Below are 19,035 nucleotides of genomic sequence, written 5' to 3'. Positions count from 1 at the left end.
TGGGAATTGAACAACAGGTTGTTATCAATACACACATTAATTCATGGCTGACTATTACTAATTCATAATATCTGACATTTTAGCTCAAAATGTATTACTCTAATTAAAATAAATAGTAACAGAGTGAATTTTATGTTCTAATCCAAATGTTGATTTTCATAATTTATTGTAACTTTTTGTATAATCTACCTGGTTAATCTTTAGATTTATTATACTACTCTTAATGTCTTTCTCTTGGTGCATTTTTTTTAATCACAAAGGTAAATATAAAATGTAATGATGATGAATAAATATTTCAATTAATCAATGCTTTTTTCTCAAGTTTCCCACACTTTACTTGTCATATAATTTACATTGAGACATTTCTGGCTTCAGTCCTTATGCTTACACATTGAAAAAGCATGCAAATCAGAATTTCCAATGCAAACAAAGTGTGATGGTATGAGATGCATGACATTCTTAGATGTTTTCACTGATGAGGTGGTTGGGCTACACATGACTGGCACCATAGCTTGGAAGCCCCTTATTGAGAGTCACTGGAGGGTGAAGCATGGTCACCTTTTTGTTCAAGCATGCCTCAACTTTCGGTTCTGGTTCTAGCTACCCACACAGTGGGGGCTGCTGAGGGGAGGATGGCTCATAATAATGTCTGGAACTGAGCTAATGGAATGGCATCAAACACATGGAAACTATGTGTTTGACGTATTTGATACCATTCCACTCAATCCGCTCCAGCCATTACCACGAGCCCGTCCTCCCCATTTAAGGTGCCACCAACCTCCCGTGACACACACATTATTCATGCCTCTCCAATTCTAGTCTCACAATCTTTTTTAATGCAAAAAGACACATTAAAAGTCACCAGAATCATATGGGGTAGAAAGGTGTGAAGGCTAGAGGTTTACTACATGTTGGACGTTGGAAACTGATGTTTTTTCTGAAGACATATCAAACCTGAAAGTTTTATCCAAGTCAAATCAATTTAAGAGAACATGACCATAAGCAGCGTGAAGCAGAGGTGTCAATGCATTCATTCAATACCAATTAATGAAATTAAAAAATGAACAATTAAAAACATTACAAGAATAACATATTTTATACATGAATGATTTGCCTTTTTTGTATAATTAGATTTTTTACACATTAGTCCGATCTCTATGGTTGAAACACAATACACATTCTGACAAAAAAATATTTTAACAGCATAATTCACTAAACAATACAGAGATATACACATTTGATGATGACTGAATCAATCAATGAACCGTCATAAAATACTATGAACTACACATATTTGACACTGAAAACTACTGTACCCAGACCGCATTGCGATCGGACGCAATGAACTTGCTGAATGAATGGGACTTGCTGAATGAATCAGAGGGTTGAGAGAGAAAAAGGGGCAGCCAAATGTACATTTCTCGGCGGCTCGATGGATGACATCGAAGCCAGAAGCACCCTTTTAGCGGAAAAATAATCTTGCTGGAGGCTTTGTATCCTCGGTTTTGTTCCCGGTTGTTGGTACACCTATGATGGAACGGGCGATGGAGCAACTAAACGTACAGCTGAACAGGCTGACCCGCTCTCTGCGTCGCGCCAGGACCGTCGATCTCCCGGAAGGTATAGCCTATCGACCAAAGGCCACAATTAATCGACAGGGCATAATAGGAGGCTTTAGCTATATCTATAGCATACTGTATATTAATGCTAATACATATAGTCATTAAATGTTGGAATTACAGTATCATCTTACAGTTTGTCAATAACAAGGCGGAAGCCAGCATCCCTTGAGGGCATTAGACATTTCCCAGTCTACAGACTGTATGCTGGATAGGGTATTATGCTAACCATGTAATAATATGATATGAATCTAGTGAGACCAACTGATACATACTTTGCTTCATTATACAAAAACGAAGGAGTGACTGAAAGATGTCATGGTAATATAAACCTAGTGGTGACATAAAGTAATGGGTTGCACAGGCTGCAGATACAGACAGACCTGTCAGTAAATAGGCTATTCAGACTGACTGACTTCACAGACTGAGTTCAGTAGGAAGCGTAGCTGTTATGGAAGAGGATCCCCTTCTCCCTCGTTGATTACTGTATTCTGTTACCTTTCTTCTATTGATCCAGAAGTGCATGTCTATTGTCTAACTAGCAACACCATTATATTACCGCTGTACTCGTGTCCATGTCTGACAACAGCAACAACATTACCTTTGAGTTGAACTCGAGATCTAATGGAGTAGGAAACAGAAATGTGTTTTGTCTTGTACAGGAAGTGCGTTCTTGAGTCTGAGGCGCTACATTGTGCAATCCTTTTTGACAGCCCAGCTGATAGTGTCTGGTTTGAAGGAAGTGCAGTCACCGATAGTGGTTGTACATCAGTAGTTATGACGGCCCTAAGTATGAGTCAGTAGCTTCTACATAGAGAGCTCTAAGAACACTGATTTTAGCAGAGGAAGATCTTTGTTCTTTAATTCCACAAGTATCAATGACACACCCTCTCCTCACAGACAATGAAACCGCAGTCTACACACTAATGCCAATGGTTATGGCTGACCAGCACAGGTACATGTGTGTGTGTGTGTGTGTGTGTGTGGAAGTTGTCAACATTGGTTCCTGTAAATTATCTGACATGTCTGTCTTGTACTTGAAGGTCGGTTTCTGAATTACTCGCTATCTGGTGTGGTGGGTCTCTGTGGGTCTCTGTGTGTCTCTGTGTGTCTCGGTGTGTCTCTGTGTGTCTCTGTGGGTCTCGGTGGGTCTGTGGGTCTCGGTGGGTCTCGGTGGGTCTCGGTATGTCTCGGTGGGTGTCTTTCTGTGTGGGTGTGTGTCTTTCTGTGTGGGTGTGTACTCTACGTCTATTTGTGTATTGCGGTGCTTGTGAACGTGTTGGTTATTGTGTTGTAGCTGTGGATCAGTGGAGTGCCTGGTCCTACTGCTAAAGAGAGGAGCGAACCCTAACTACCAGGATATCTCAGGCTGCACCCCTCTGCACCTGGCTGCCAGAAACGGGTAGGATACTGTACATAGACATTACTGCATGTTCACTATAGTACTCTGCTGCCTCCCTTTGGTAGGGAGGAAGAATACACCTTTACATGGCAATCACAGATCCCTGCCAGCCCAGTGAACATGGTTTAGTGATGTTGATGATAGTGATAATGTTTACAGTATTATATCTGATACTTAATGAATCCCCCTCCTCATCTTTCCTCCCTATTGACAGAAAAAGTCTATGGGAAGACTACTAGAATACACTGCAGACGTGAACATCTGCAACAATGAGGGACAGACAGCTGTGAGTATCACTGTGAAGTCATGTGTATAGACAGACCAGTACTGCTGTTAAATTCTTGTCTCATCTCAGGAATGTAGTGCTATTAAAAATGGTGAACGCAGGTCAAGACTGCGTACAGTAAATGCCATTAACACAATAAAAAGGTGTGTATACAGGGTTTACTTATGTTAATGCTTTACTACATCCCTCTTCCTCCCCTCCTTCTCCTCCTCTAGATCCACTGCAAACGGGCGGACTGAGCTGCTTCATGACCTGGTGCAGCATATGACTAACGTGGATGTAGAGGATGTCATGGGACAGACCGCCCTTCATGTAGCCTGCCAGAACGGACACAAGACTGTGAGTAGATAACACACATATCAAACAAGACCTGTATGGAAATACCAACATTTCCATAAAATGTTCAGTATACAGTGTTCATCATAGACACAAGGCTGTGAGTGTACAGAACAGGTGTCATTTTTGATATCTCAGTAGTCGTAAAAGGATTGTGTTAATTTGGAACCTTTGCCAGTGTTGTTATATAATCTAGTTTCAAAGTTTATTAATCATAACTTCATGATAAGTTCCATGATGAATACCAGAAGGTATTGTGGATGATGGGTTTGTTTCTCTTCTCACTTTCCCTCTTCCTCATTTGCCTGTGTGTGGTCGATGACGTCATCAGACGGTGCAGTGCCTGCTGGACAGTGGAGCGGACATCAACAGACCTAACTGCTCTGGGGCCACACCCCTCTACTTCGCCTGCAGGTCACTACGTACGCTAGTACAGGAATGATGATGCAATACTTCCTCTCATCCTTCTTCCTATTGTCCACTTAGAGTTGTAGATGGAGTATGAACTATTCTTTGTAACACATTGGTTCGTCAATTGAAATGCAAAGGTATTGTTTTGATTCAGTGCGGCTGTAAACATAAATTTCACGGCATTGTACAAGGCTATTAATGGGAGGAGGAGGTATTGGAAGAGGAGGAGGAGGAGGAAGCTGGGGGATGGAATATGAAGAGACCAACAGTGATCACAGCCAGACAGCTGTTCAGAGATATGTCCCAAACTTGAGTAGCACACTCCTATCCCTGTCAGTCCTCTGATGGTCTCTATGCAGCCTGTCTCATTCAGATGATAAGAATAGGCACGAGGAAACTCATCCCTCAGCTTCAGAGAGACGGAGAATGATGAGGTTCCTATTAATTCAGAACATGACAGTGACACCCCAGCCTTCCTTTGAGTGCTATGTATTAAGCTCCACACACAAACACACGCACACATACATGCAGAGAGACACACAGACACACATGCAGAGAGACACACACATGCAGAGAGACACACACACACACACATGCAGAGAGACACACACACACACACATGCAGAGAGACACACATGCAGAGAGACACACACAGAGGATGAGCAGGGCTGGAGACTGCAGGGATCGTATAATCCTCTGATCTTTTTTTTGATTATGTTTCACTTGTACATTAGTCAGTTCCCATTAAGGAGGCTCTATCTGAAAAGCACTGTGATTAGAACAATTAATCTGTAATGAACTGTGGATAAAGGAAGGGTTGTTTTACTGTCAACTGACGGCATGTATATCAGTCTAAATTTGGTGCCTGGCTCACCAGCTAATGTACCTGTCTAGTGAATGAAATAATACACTAGACATCTTGTTTTGGTACAAGTCCTTCTCAGATCTCCAGCTCTAACTCCAGCCTTCTATTGACCACCACCTCTTAACGTTAACCCGTATCTTCTGAAATGTCATTATGTATTGTTATATAGAGTTTAAACCTTAACCAACACTAACTTTTTATATTTTGTTATAACTCTGTGTGTGTAAGCCTTAGTCAGTGGCTAGAGTGTTACAGTTAAGTTTACCATTTGTAGGTACGATGATACAGTTGAAGTCAGAAGTTTACAGACACCTTAGCCAAATACATTTAAACTCAGTTTTTCACAATTCCTGAGTAAAATCCTAGTAAAAATTCCCTGTCTTAGGTCAGTTAGGATCACCACTTTATTTTAAGAATGTGAAATGTCAGAATGATTTATTTCAGCTTTTATTTCTTTCATCACATTCCCAGTGGGTCAGAAGTTTACATACACTCAATTAGTATTTGGTAGCATTGCCTTTAAATTGTTTAACTTGGGTCAAACGTTTCATGTAGCCTTCCACAAGCTTCCCACAATAAGTTGGGTGAATTTTGGCCCATTCCTCCTGACAGAGCTGGTGCAACTGAGTCAGGTTTGTAGGCCTCCTTGCTCACACATGCTTTTTCAGTTCTGCCCACAAACCTTCTATAGGATTGAGATCAGGGCTTTATGATGGCCACTCCAATACCTTGACTTTGTTGTCCTTAAGCCATTTTGCCACAACTTTGGAAGTATGCTTGGGGTCATTGTCCATTTGGATGACCCATTTGCGACCAAGCTTTAACTTCCTGACTGATGTCTTGAGATGTTGCTTCAATATATCCACATCATTTTCCCTTTTCATGATGCCATCTATTTTGTGAAGGGCACCAGTCCCTCCTGCAGCAAAACACCCCCACAACATGATGCTGCCACCCCCGTGCTTCACGGTTGGGATGGTGTTCTTCGGCTTGCAAGCCTCTCCCTTTTTCCTCCAAACATAACGATGGTCATTATGGCCAAAGAATTCTATTATTGTTTCATCAGACCAGAGGACATTTCTCCAAAAAGTATGATCTTTGCCCCCATGTGCAGTTGTATACAGATACTTGTACCTGTTTCCTCCAGCATCTTCACAAGGTCCTTTGCTGTTGTTCTGGGATTGATTTGCACTTTTCGCACCAAAGTACGTTCATCTCTAGGAGACAGAACGCGTCTCCTTCCTGAGCGGTATGACGGCTGCGTGGTCCCATGGTGTTTATACTTGCGTACTATTGTTTGTACAGATGAACGTGGTACCTTCAGGCACTTGGAAATTGCTCCCAAGGATGAACCAGACTTGTGGAGGTCTACAATTGTTTTTGGCTGATTTCTTTTGATTTTCCCATGATGTCAAGCAAAGAGGCACTGAGTTTGAAGGTAGGCCTTGAAATACATCCACAGGTAAACCTCCAATTGACTCAAATTATGTCAATTAGCTTATCAGAAGCCTCTAAAGCCATGACATCATTTTCTGGAATTTCCCAAGCTGTTTAAAGGCGCAGTCAACTTAGTGTATGTAAACTTCTGACCCAGTGGAATTGTGATACAGTGAATTATAAGTTAAATAATCTGTCTGTAAACAATTGTTGGAAAAATTACTTGTCATGCACAAAGTAGATGTCCTTATACCAACTTGCCAAAACTATAGTTTGTTAACAAGAAATTTGTGGAGTGGTTGAAAAATGAGTTTTAATGACTCCAACCATGTAGACTTCCACTGTGTGTGTGTGTGTGTGTGTGGCTCAGGCAGGTTCTAGAGCATGTCTCCCAGCAGAGTGACAGTCACTACCAGATGATCCTGACCAGTCTAGCAGAGGTGGCCACTACTAATGGACACAAACTCCTCAGGTAATACACCCTCTGCTAGACTAGGCTCCCAGCCACACCTGAGGATAATGCATATGGAAGTGCACTTTTTTTTAGTTTCTAACTAATTTCTCTGAAGGAAGTTAATTCAGGCATTACAACGCAATAAGTATATAACAGCAACGCCACTACCTTAAAGCTAGTCATTTAGGGGTAAATGTTTCTTCTCTTCCGTACTCACTGTGTCTCCTCTCCAGCAGCTACGAGGCTCAGATGAAGAGTCTGCTGAGAATCATCCGGATCTTCTGCCATGTCTTCGGCCTGGGCCCTTCCTCTCCCAACAACGGGAATGACATGGGATACAATGGGAACAAGACGCAGCGCAGCCAGGTCTTAAGGTCAGTATGGGGTTAGTACTGAGCCTGAATTCAGATACACACAGAGATGTAGTACATGGTGTGAATCAGAAGAGGGCATTGAGAGATTGTTCACCATCTACTGATCCCCTGATCCATGACTTGTGTGGGTGCATGACTTTGAGTGAGTGAGTGTGTGTTTTTGTTTGTCAGCATCTACCCCTCTCTTTCTTTCTCTTCCTCTTTCTCTCCCTCTCTTTTAACATCTGTCTGTTTGTCTCTCTCTCACTCGCTCTATCCCTCTCTCTCCCCTCTCTATCCCTCTTTCTCTTCCCTCTCTCTCCTCTCTCCCCTTCATTCGCTCCCTCTCATTTACTCACTGTCTCTTTCCTTGCCTCCCCCTTTCCTCTCTCTCTCTCTCTGATTTCCTCCAGCCGTTGGAGTTTCTGTGGCACTCTCTAGATGAGTGGTTGGTGTTGATCTCCACAGAGCTGGAGAAGAGAAGGGGAAGGGCCCTTCCAACTCCTCCTCCTCAGGGAGCGAGATCGCCTCCCTCCTCCTCAAACAACGTGGCGAGGTTGACTCCGCCTCCACCCCCGCCGTCTTCACGGTGGAACCATCGCTGCCACCCTCCATGCCCCTACCCCCTTTGCTGGACCCAGAGGTTGACAAGAGGACCCCGAAGGTTGTTATGGAAACGCCGGAGGCATACGCGGACGGAGAGGATGTCCTCTCTATGACGGCCAATCGGCTCAGCGCGGTGATCCAGGCCTTCTACATGTGCTGTTCCTGTCAGATGCCACAAGGGTGAGAATGACCCCTGACCTCTGAACTCTAACCCAGGGATGAGCAACTCCAGTTCTTGGGAGTCCTAAGTATCTGCTGGTTTTCTCTTTGGCCTGGCTCTGGATTGCACTCAAGTGCACACACCTGATTTTACAGATCTTTATTAGCCACTAAATGACAGTCAGTGTTCCTCTCATAATCTCCTAGTTTCACAGAGATACTTTATGTAACTTCCTCCTTCAGATCCCCTCTGTGTGAGTGGGCCTGGGAAATAATGGAGCTTTAATGTCTCATCTCCACACACACACACACACACACACACACACACACACACACACACACACACACACACACACACACACACACACACACACACACACACACACCTTTCCTGGCCCCCTGGCTAGATAATTACATTTTAATTAGATCATTAAACTCAGCCTAATTGAACGCTGAATAGGAGCCACTGTTATTGGCCCTATGCTGCTGTAGTAGAAGAAGATGGCTGTGTTTGTCTTTGTGTTTCTCCTTCCCAGGCCTGCTCTTCATTAGCTGATAGCCTGGCTGTTCCCCTGTCAGGGAAACACTGTTTCAATAATGCAGGTTATTGTGTTTTGGAGAGGGATCAGATCCACTCATTATAATAGACAGATGCTGCACTACTTATCTCTGTGTTGTGTTCGTTTGAAACACAGCTCATGGTTATGTAGTGAGTGTGTTCATTCTCTTATTCTCTTGCTTCATCTTCTCTTTTTGTCTCCCTCCTCCCTCTTTCCTCCTCCATCTTTATCTTGCTCCCTCTGTGTTTCCTTGTCTTTCCTCATCCAGAATGACGTCTTCTCGCTTCATAGAGTTTGTCTGCACGCATGACGAGCTTCTCAAATGTTTCATAACCAGGTGAGTCCTTTGATAGGATCTTACCCAGACACTTCTTATCAATCTCTCTAACCTAACCTGTCGTTTTTCTCTCCATTTCTCTCGCTCTCTCCATTTCTCTCGCTCTCTCCATTTCTCTCGCTCTCTCCATTTCTCTCGCTCTCTCCATTTCTCTCGCTCTCTCCATTTCTATCGCTCTCTCCATCTCTCTCGCTCTCTTTCTCCATATCTCTCTCTCTCTCTCTCTCTCTCTCTCATCTCTCTTTCTCCATCCCTCTATCGCTCTCAGGACTCCAAAGATAATCTTTAACCATTTCCACTTCCTGTTGGAATGTCCGGAGCTAATGACCCGCTTCATCCACATAATCAAAGGCCAGGTGAGACCTGTGATTGGCTGGTCTATCAGTCAACTTCCTGGTTGTGTATCTGCTGTAGGTAGGACATACAAGGGTCAAGACAACATTCCCATGGCCTCTTATTTGCATGCTATGACAGCAGATTTCTCTCCCCCTCCCTTTCTCTATCTCTTTCTATATATTCCCCTCTCTCTCCCTCTCTTTATGTCCCTCTGTAGTTCTCCCTCAGGGGGCTATGTTGCGAGTGACTTTTAAACACCCGTGTCTTCCAGGCAGGATCATTTAACAACGTTATTGCCATGGCGATAACACTTGTCTTAAGTTCCTTTTATACAGCTTGATAATTTTTAAGTGCCTGCTCTAAGTTGTGTGTAGTGTTCCACTCTCACTCCTCACTATTCATATTTGAGCAGCGGACGGCGTGGCAAGCCTCGTTACCTCTGGATTATATCCCACCTGGGAGTAAGAACCCCTCGTTTTAATTACAGATTTTAACCTGAAGAAGACTTCCATCTCCCTCTCAGTATGCACAGGAGCCCCAGGGGAAAATCTGTCTCTCTCATTTCTATCTCTCTCTTGCGCTCTCTCTCCCCAGCTCATCTCTCATAGAGAACAAAGACATTCAAATATTATGCAAATATAAATGCCATTCTTCCCTCTCTGCATTCTTTAGACACTGTATTTCAACACTTGAGGCTTTGGAACCATTGGTTTAGACACCGTCTCAGATTTGAAAGTGTAGAGAGAGATAATGAGTTTTGGGAAGTGCTATGGCTGGTATTTAGTTAGGATAATTATAAGACATAATAAGGCCTTTGAAGTCTTGTAATACATTATATCTGCATCATAATGCACTGTACCTGCAGGCTGTAAGTAAAGCGTTATTGTTTGTTCCCCTTGCAGCCCTTCAAGGAGCGCTGTGTGTGGTTCTATGAGCACCTATTGGCAGGACAGCCAGACTCAGTCCATCGACCTGTCAACGAGAACAACATCCTGCTAATCCACAGAGGTACCAAGCCCCCACTGACCCACCCTTCATACAGTATAACCCATCCTTCCTGTACAGCTAACCCCACTGACCACCCTTCATACAGTATAACCCATCCTTCCTGTACAGCTAACCCCACTGACCCACCCTTCATACAGTATAACCCATCCTTCCTGTACAGCTAACCCCACTGACCCACCCTTCATACAGTATAACCCATCCTTCCTGTACAGCTAACCCCACTGACCCACCCTTCATACAGTATAACCCATCCTTCCTGTACAGCTAACCCCACTGACCCAACCTTCATACAGTATAACCCATCGTTCCTGTACAGCTAACCCCACTGACCCACCCTTCATACAGTATAACCCATCGTTCCTGTACAGCTAACCCCACTGACCCACCCTTCATACAGTATAACCCATACTTCCTGTACAGCTAACCCCACTGACCCACCCTTCATACAGTATAACCCCACTGACCCACCCTTCATACAGTATAACCCATCGTTCCTGTACAGCTAACCCCACTGACCCACCCTTCATACAGTATAACCCATCCTTCCTGTACAGCTAACCCCACTGACCCACCCTTCATACAGTATAACCCATCGTTCCTGTACAGCTAACCCCACTGACCATCCTACATTTACATTTTACATTTTAGTCATTTAGCAGATGCTCTTATCCAGAGCGACTTACAGTAGTGAATGCATACATTTCATACATTTTTTCTCCGTACTGGTCCCCCGTGGGAATCGAACCCACAACCCTGGCGTTGCAAACACCATGCTCTACCAACTGACCATCCTACATCCCCAAATGTTCTATACTCCACCCAGCAACGTATCAGTGTGTGTCTCTTTCTCAATGTTTCTCTTTTATCTCACAGTCCATATTCAGCAGTAGCCGTGCGATGGTTTCCAAATCGACCAATGAGGAGCTCAAACAGGGCATCGCTGTACGATTCCATGGAGAGGAAGGAATGGTGGGTATTATCAGTGTCTGTCTGACCTAGGTTCAAATAGTATTTATTTTCTTTAAAATACTTTAGTTTAGAAACTCTTGATTGAACTTGCCTAGCGCAATGGAAACAATGGAATAGTTTCCAAAATGCAAAGGGAATAAGGGCACCATCTCAAATGACCCGTGCTTAGTCTTAGCAACACTTTATTAGTGCAGTATACAGGAAACAGGGTCCCATTTCAGCCCATGCTCAGTTAGCAGTGGACCTTTAGTTGACCTGTGACCTTTGTGTCCAGGGCCAGGGTGTGGTGAGGGAGTGGTTTGACGTCCTGTCCAATGAGATCATCAATGCAGACTATGACCTCTTCACCCAGTCAGCGGACGGTGAGACACCTTTCGATTGGCTGATGAGATGTTGTTTGTATAAACAGTTTTTTTTTAGGGTGTATTTTCCTCCCTCACTGTTTTTTAAAATGTTGTTACCTTGCATCATGATCCAAATACTTTGTTGGTTAATTATACGTTTGTATGCTTAGCCTAGCTGTGTATTGTGACTGTGAAATGTTTTCCTCTCTAGCATCAGAATCCCAAAACTTATTCAAGATAGGTAGGTAAGAAGATCAAAGCTTGACTGGTATTTATTTGTTTGTGTGTATGTGTGTGTGTGTGTGTGTGTGTGTGTGTGTCTCACAGGCACCACGTTCCAGCCCAACAGTAACTCGTCAGTGAACCCTGATCATCTGAACTACTTCCGGTTTGAGGGTCAGACCCTGTGGTTGGCTCTTTACCACCGTCAGCTGGTCAACATCTACTTCACCCGTTCTTTCTACAAACGCATACTGGGTAACACACACACACACACACACACACACACACACATGTTCTACAGTGGGTTGTTAACATGATGTAATGTGCGTTCAGGAATCCCAGTGAACTACCAGGGTGTATCCTCTGCTTGAGCAGGTTTTTACATTTGTAACTGGGTTATAATACAGTTGTTAGTGTTTTTACAGTGATATTACAGTGACGCTACAGGGTTGTGACAGTATGGGTGCTGTCTCTGTGTCCAGGCATCCCAGTGAACTACCAGGACGTGTCGTCCATCGATCCAGAGTATACCAAGAATCTGCAGTGGATCCTGGACAACGACATCAGCGACCTGGGACTGGACCTCACCTGCTCTGTGGAAACAGACGTGTTCGGCGCCATGGAGGAGGTGCCACTCAAACCTGGCGGGACTAGCTTCATTGTCACCCAGGACAACAAGGTGAACCAGCCTATCATAGAAGGAGGATCTGAAACTCCTAACCCCTAGCATTCTTTTGTTGCTCTCAATATCAACTAGGTGAGAATAGCAGATGATTGACAGGTCAAGCAGAAGGAAGTTGTGATGTAGACTGCGCCCCCTGTATTCTCTAACACTTATGACCTTATATGATTAATATGTCATGTGTATATGATGTGTGCGTGCTTGCCTGTGTTTGACAAAGTTAATTTGGAATTTGAGTGTGTAGTACCACAGGTGGCCTGCAGGTGGTAATATTCTGTAAGGAAGAAGCCTGTGAAACGAGACGTGTTAGAGGGCTGCCCAAAGATCAATCATACTCTACATAGTGAATGTTCCCTATATAAACCTTTCTCTCTCACTCAGGCGGAGTATGTCCAGTTGGTAACAGAGTTGAGGATGACTCGAGCCATCCAACCCCAGATAAATGCCTTCCTGCACGGGTTCCACAGCTTCATTCCCCCCCTCCCTCATCCAGCTCTTTGATGAATATGAATTGGTTAGTGTCCTTGCTTTTCTTCTCTTCTCCTTTTGCCTGTGTTCAACTCCCTTCTCCTTTACCTCTCCTCTCTCTTCTCCTCTCTTCTCCTCTCTCTTCTCCTCTCTTCTCCTCACTTTTCCCCTCTTTTCCTCTCTACTGTCCTCAACTCTCTTCTCCTTTACCTCTCTTCTGCTCTCTTCTCCTCATTTTTCCTCTCTTCTCCTCTCTACTGTCCTCAATTCTCTTTTCCTTCACCTCTCTCTCTTTTCCTCTCTTCTCCTCTCTAGTGTCCTCCACTCTCTTCTCCTCACCTCATTCTCTGCTCTCACCCCTCTTACCCATTATCTTTTATTCTCCTTCTCTGCTCTCGTCTGCTCGCCAAGCGGGATCTGATGTCTGATGCAGGGATTGATTGGCCTTGTCTGGCTCGGGGGTGTCAATGGGATGTTAGGGTCACCTTGAGGCCTCTCGCCGTCGCCCGGCTCAGATCAGATTTGTTTCTGTGTGTGTCGGCGAAATCCATGTCCTCACTAGTCCCTGGATCGATAGGGTACCATGGCGATTATCTGGCCCGCCGTGTTATTGGACATGTGTGTGCAGGTACAAGCCTCGGTCACACGGTCACAGCTCGCCTGCTGACAACACTCAGACTCAGTGGGGAGGAGAGTTTAGATCACCCGTGTTCAGTTGTGTTAGAAAAACAACCTTGTGTCTTTGTCAACAGGATTCTGAACAGAATAAGCATGAAGTTATGTTTTCTAAGTCTATGATACAGTTGAAGTCGGAAGTTTACAGACACCTTAGCCAAATACATTTCAACTCAGTTTTTCACAATTCCTGACATTTAATCCAAGTAAATATTCCCTGTCTTAGGTCAGTTAGGATCACCACTTTATTTTAAGAATGTGAAATGTCAGAATAATAGTAGAGAGAATGATTTATTTCAGGTTTTATTTCTTTCATCACATTCCCAGTGGGTCAGAAGTTTACATACACTCAATTAGTATATGGTAGCATCGCCTTTAAATTGTTTAACTTGGGTCAAGCATTTCGTGTAGCCTTCCACAAGCTTCCCACAATAAGTTGGGTGAATTTTGGCCCATTCCTCCTGACAGAGCTGGTGTCAGGTTTGTAGGCCTCCTTGCTCGCACACGCTTTTCAGTTCTGCCCACAAATTTTCTATGGGATTGAGGTCAGGGCTTTGTGATGGCCACTCCAATACCTTGACTTTGTTGTCTTTATGCCATTTTGCCACAACTTTAGAAGTATGCTTGGGGTCATTGTCCATTTGGAAGACCCATTTGCGACCAAGCTTTAACTTCCTGACTGATGTCTTGAAATGTTGCTTCAATATTTCCACACAATCTTTCTTCCTCATGATGCCATCTATTTTGTGAAGGGCACCAGTCCCTCCTGCAGCAAAACACCCCCACAACATGATGCTGCCACCCCCGTGCTTCACGGTTGGGATGGTGTTCTTCGGCTTGCAAGCCTCCCCCTTTTTCCTCCAAATATAACGATGGTCATTATGGCCAAACAGTTCCGTTATTGTTTCATCAGACCAGAAGACATTTCTCCAAAAAGTATGATCTTTGCCCCCATGTGTAGTTGCAAACTGTAGTCTGGCTTTTTTATGGTGGTTTTGGAGCAGTGGCTTCTTCCTTGCTGAGCGGCTTTTCAGGTTATGTCGATATGGGACTCGTTTTACTGTGGATATAGATACTTTTGTACCTGTTTCCTCCAGCATCTTCACAAGGTCCTTTGCTGTTGTTCTGGTATTGATTTGCACTTTTCGCACCAAAGTACGTTCGTCTCTAGGACACAAAACGCGTCTCCTTCCTGAGCGGTATGACGGCTGCGTGGTCCCATGGTGTTTATACTTGCGTACTATTGTTTGTACAGATGAACGTGGTACCTTCAGGCACTTGGAAATGGCTCCCAAGGATGAACCAGACTTGTGGAGGTCTACAATTCTTTTTCTGATGTCTTGGCTGATTTTATTTTGATTTTCCCATGATGTCAAGCAAAGAGGCCCTGAGTTTGAAGGTAGGCCTTGAAATACATCCACAGGTACACCTCCAATTGACTCAAATTATGTAATTTCAGAAGCTTGATGTCATTCTGGGGCGGCAGTGTAGCCTAGTGGTTAGAGCGTTGGACTAGTAACCGAAAGGTTGCAAGATCGAATCCCCGAGCTGATAAGGTACAAATCTGTCGTTCTGCCCCTGAACAAGGCAGTTAACCCACTGTTCCTAGGCCGTTATTGAAAATAAGAATTTGTTCTTAACTGACTTGCCAAGTTAAATAAAGGTAAAATAAAAAGTCTGATGTCATCAGAAGCTTCTAAAGCCATTACATTTTTTTCTGGAATTTTCCAAGCTGTTTAAAGGCACAGTCAACTTAGTGTATGTAATCTTCTGACCCACTGGAATTGTGACACATTGAATTTTAAGTGAAATAATCTGTCTAAACAATTCTTGGAAACATTACTCCTGTCATGCACAAAGTAATGTCCTAACCGACTTGCCAAAACTATAGTTTAACAAGAAATTTGTGGAGTGGTTGAAAAATGAGTTTTAATGACTCAGATCTAAGTGTATGTAAACTTCCCACTTCAACTGTACATGTGTCCTGACTACTACTCTATTTAACCTCTGGGTGTCTGTTTCTGTGTGTGTGTGTGTGTCTGTTTGTGTGTGTGTGTGTGTGTGTGTGTGTGTGTGTGTGTGTGTGTGTGTGTGTGTGTGTGTAGGAGCTGTTGCTTTCTGAGATGCCAGAGATCTATGTGCAGGGCCCATTTTACTGGAACAACTCCAATTTCGAGAGATGTACCACAGGCTTGGCTGATCCTACAGAGATCTTAACACCTCCTCCCAGGCAGGCTTAGTGGTTTAAAGTTGATTCTCTTGTCAGATTCACTTATCTCACAGTGGTTTTCATTTGGTTTAATGTGGATTGTCTTGCAGTGGTTCTGGAAGGTGGTAGAAAGCCTTACCCAAGAGGACCCTCTCCTACTGTTGCAGTTTGTCACTGGCAGGTGAATTTCTAATTAGTCAGTGTATGTGTGTGTGTGTGGCAGGTGAGTTTTTCACTTAAGGCCATTGTACGATCTGATCAATGATCCGTAACTTACTCTCACTCCTGTCCTGTCTAATTCCTCTCTCATGTCCCTGTCACTTCCAGAGTACCTCATGGTGGCTTTGCCTTTCTGAATGGAGGTAGTGGCTTACAGAAGTTCACTATTGCCTCTGTACCATACACATCAAACCTACTGCCTACCTCCAGCACCTGGTGAGGACCGCACGCACGTATATGCTCACACACGCGCTCGCACGCTGTCAGTCACACACTAGAGAGAGCAGCATGCTGACAGAAAAAGCACTAGAGGGCAGTATGGTTCCTCTGTCTCCTCTGCCTCTGGAGGGGGTGTGTGTGTGTGTGTGTGTGTGTGTGTGTGTGTGTGTGTGTGTGTGTGTGTGTGTGTGTGTGTGTGTGTGTGTGTGTGTGTGTGTGTGTGTTGCTTTAGTGCACTGGTATAGGGGGGAGAGGGAAAAACAGGGAGGGGTTTCTACATGTTGGATAGAAAGGACAGGTACTGTAGTTCTCATCGCTGTACGTCTAGACTTTGGCAGGTAGAAATCACCCCTGTACTGTATACTACAGCAGCTGGATATGATATGAGACATAATGACATGCCATCAATCTCCAGTGAACCACAAGAAACTACATTGACCATGATGCTCTTCCCACAGCATCAACATGATGAAACTACCAGAATACCCCAGCCAGGAGGTCCTGCGGGACAGGCTGCTGGTCGCAATGCATTGTGGGAGTTACGGGTACAACATGGCGTGACACTGGCTGCAGCTACGTCTCAGCGGGACTCCTTTGGTCCGTGTGTGTGTGTGTGTGTGTGCGCGCATTGGCGTGGACACATCAGTGCAGGAAATCCATCCAACACTTCCTAATCCAAACATATTTCGCCTTTCTGTGTGGCATATTTCACCTGTCTGTGTGGCATATTTCACCTGTCTGTGTGGCATATTTCACCTGTCTGTGTGGCAGTTTGTTTTAGCTGGGTAGATTCTATTCTACAGTCAGAGCAAGGTATGATTTTTATAAGATAAACAAGCTCCCAGTCATTTCAACCCAATTGAAGGCAAAGGAAATGTGATACCCCTGATTTCACTCTGAACTGCCAAAAACATGTTACCATGGTCACAACAACAACTCTAGCCAGACCTCTTGTCCACTACAGACTGGCTGCACAGCATCCCTCCCACGGCGTGAAGCCAGTCAGCTGCCTTCCTTTTAGTCTCTCTCCTTTGACATTCTTCTCCTGTAACATGGTAATATGGAATGATCTGGTTGGTGTGTATTTCAGAATTGAAGGGGGAGTCTATAATGATATTACATTAAGGGGGTGTGGCCAGGTGGTTTTACATGTGTTTACCAGGGAGGTAGTCGTAAAAAGGTGGTGAAGAGTCTAGCCTGCGAGTAACATAAACACTAATGCAAAAAATGCTAATTTGTCCTGGGAATAGGTGCATAAACGATTCCCAAAATGAATAGAAGCGTTAACGGTGCTAACAGGCGTTTACCCCCCGCTACAGTACATCCCTGATCTTCACAGCTGCCTAACCACAACTCCCTCACCCTATAAGGTGCAGATCTCATGTGGCTCTACTTTGTGAGATTCTTCAGTTTAGTGTCACTCTGTTGTGTTGGAATGTGTAAGTCTGTTATCTGTAGCTGTATCTCTGTGTCCTTGTAGTGATCATTAGGGCCCAGTTTTTCAAAAGTTATCTATCCGGATTTCGCCTATCGGATAGGATTAAATGCATAGAAATATAATGAATAGAACAGACAAATCATTTACTTCTATTCATTCTATTTCTATGTATTTAATCCTATCCGGTTAGAAAACTTTAGAAAAACTGGGCCCAGTAGTCAGTTATCCCTTTCTATTGTATCTGACTAGCAGGACTCTCTGGGTGCGTCCCAAATGGCTCCGTAGTTCCTATATCGTGCACTACTTTTGACCAGAGCCCTATGGACCCTGATCAAAAGTAGTGCAGTATGAAGGGAATAGGGTACCATTTGGGACGCGGCCTCTGTTTACAATGTTGTATTTCTCCAAGCTCAGTCGACTTAAAGGTTAGAGGAGCACTACAGTATATAGAGCTAAGTGAAAGGTTTGGTCAGCAGTGCCAAAAAGGAGCCAGTTTTATTTTGATTGCTTTTTTTATCCTACCTGAACATTATGGTGGAACATGTTCTAAAAAGGGACAGAATCAAATCATGACTTGACATATCATGAATGTAGCTAAGAAAAGTTTTATTCTTGATCCTTGATTTAAATGACTCTACTTCTTTACAATGATGTGGGAATGTAAATACTTATATTTCATATTATTTATCACTATTGTTTTAAATGTATGACTTGTTTAGCAATTGTAATCAGATGTTGTATTGTATACAGAGCCTTTATAGATATTTCTGCTTATTACTCAAAAACAAAGTATGTATTTTACCATAAACATAATACATTGTTTAAACTTTGAGATTGTATCCATCAACCCCCCCCCCCCATACACAAACTGTTAGTGAGGGGTTGTGGGAGAGCATTGAGCAATACACAAGCTTGTGTGAGTGAGGGCATGCTGGTAAAGTGCATAGTGGGTGGATTTCTGTGTGTCTGGATGTATGTCCCCTCCGCATGTGCTGTGTTGGGTCACAGGCTGAGATCAGCAGGGCTACCTGTGCTAAACGGTTTCCTCAGCACTCTCCCTCAAACACAATCTCTGTTCCATCTCTCAGACATACACACTGTGACCAAAACCACATTCTGAACACGCATGTTCTGTTCCCCATAGCAACGCTGCATCCGCCATACAATCTGCCCTTCCCAAGCTCTACCTTAAACACAGCCTGGCTGGTTCACCATGGCAACGCCAATGTCTGGTTGAGTACACACACACAGGCAGCGCAGTATGGACAGGCCCTGGGCTGGCTGAGATGTGGATCCGGCATATGTCCCCTTGACAACCCAGAGCGAGAGAGCAGACAGAGAATGTAAAAGTGGTTGAATATGTGGGTAGAACAGGGAGAGCGGGAGAGAAAAGGTGTCCATCACATTCTACCACATACTTT

At 44.0% G+C, this 19,035-nt stretch overlaps 1 long non-coding RNA gene and 1 pseudogene across 1 annotated transcript; one reads left to right on the top strand and one right to left on the bottom strand.

Moving 5' to 3' along the window:
- Window positions 1-816: 816 nt before the first annotated feature.
- On the bottom strand, window positions 817-2,323 carry LOC115182074 (uncharacterized). The gene is made up of 2 exons (XR_003873615.1): window positions 2,221-2,323; window positions 817-1,627 (listed from the first exon to the last, which is right to left on the bottom strand). It is a non-coding gene; the product is annotated as an uncharacterized LOC115182074 (long non-coding RNA).
- Window positions 2,324-2,557: 234 nt separating this feature from the next.
- LOC115165696 (E3 ubiquitin-protein ligase HACE1-like) lies at window positions 2,558-18,444 on the top strand (annotated as a pseudogene).
- Window positions 18,445-19,035: the final 591 nt, after the last annotated feature.

Source organism: Salmo trutta, chromosome 3 (assembly GCF_901001165.1).
Source record: "Salmo trutta chromosome 3, fSalTru1.1, whole genome shotgun sequence".
Lineage (NCBI taxonomy): Eukaryota > Metazoa > Chordata > Actinopteri > Salmoniformes > Salmonidae > Salmo > Salmo trutta.
The sequence above is the reverse complement of the archived record's forward strand: the minus strand, read 5'-3'. Positions and strand labels throughout refer to the sequence as shown.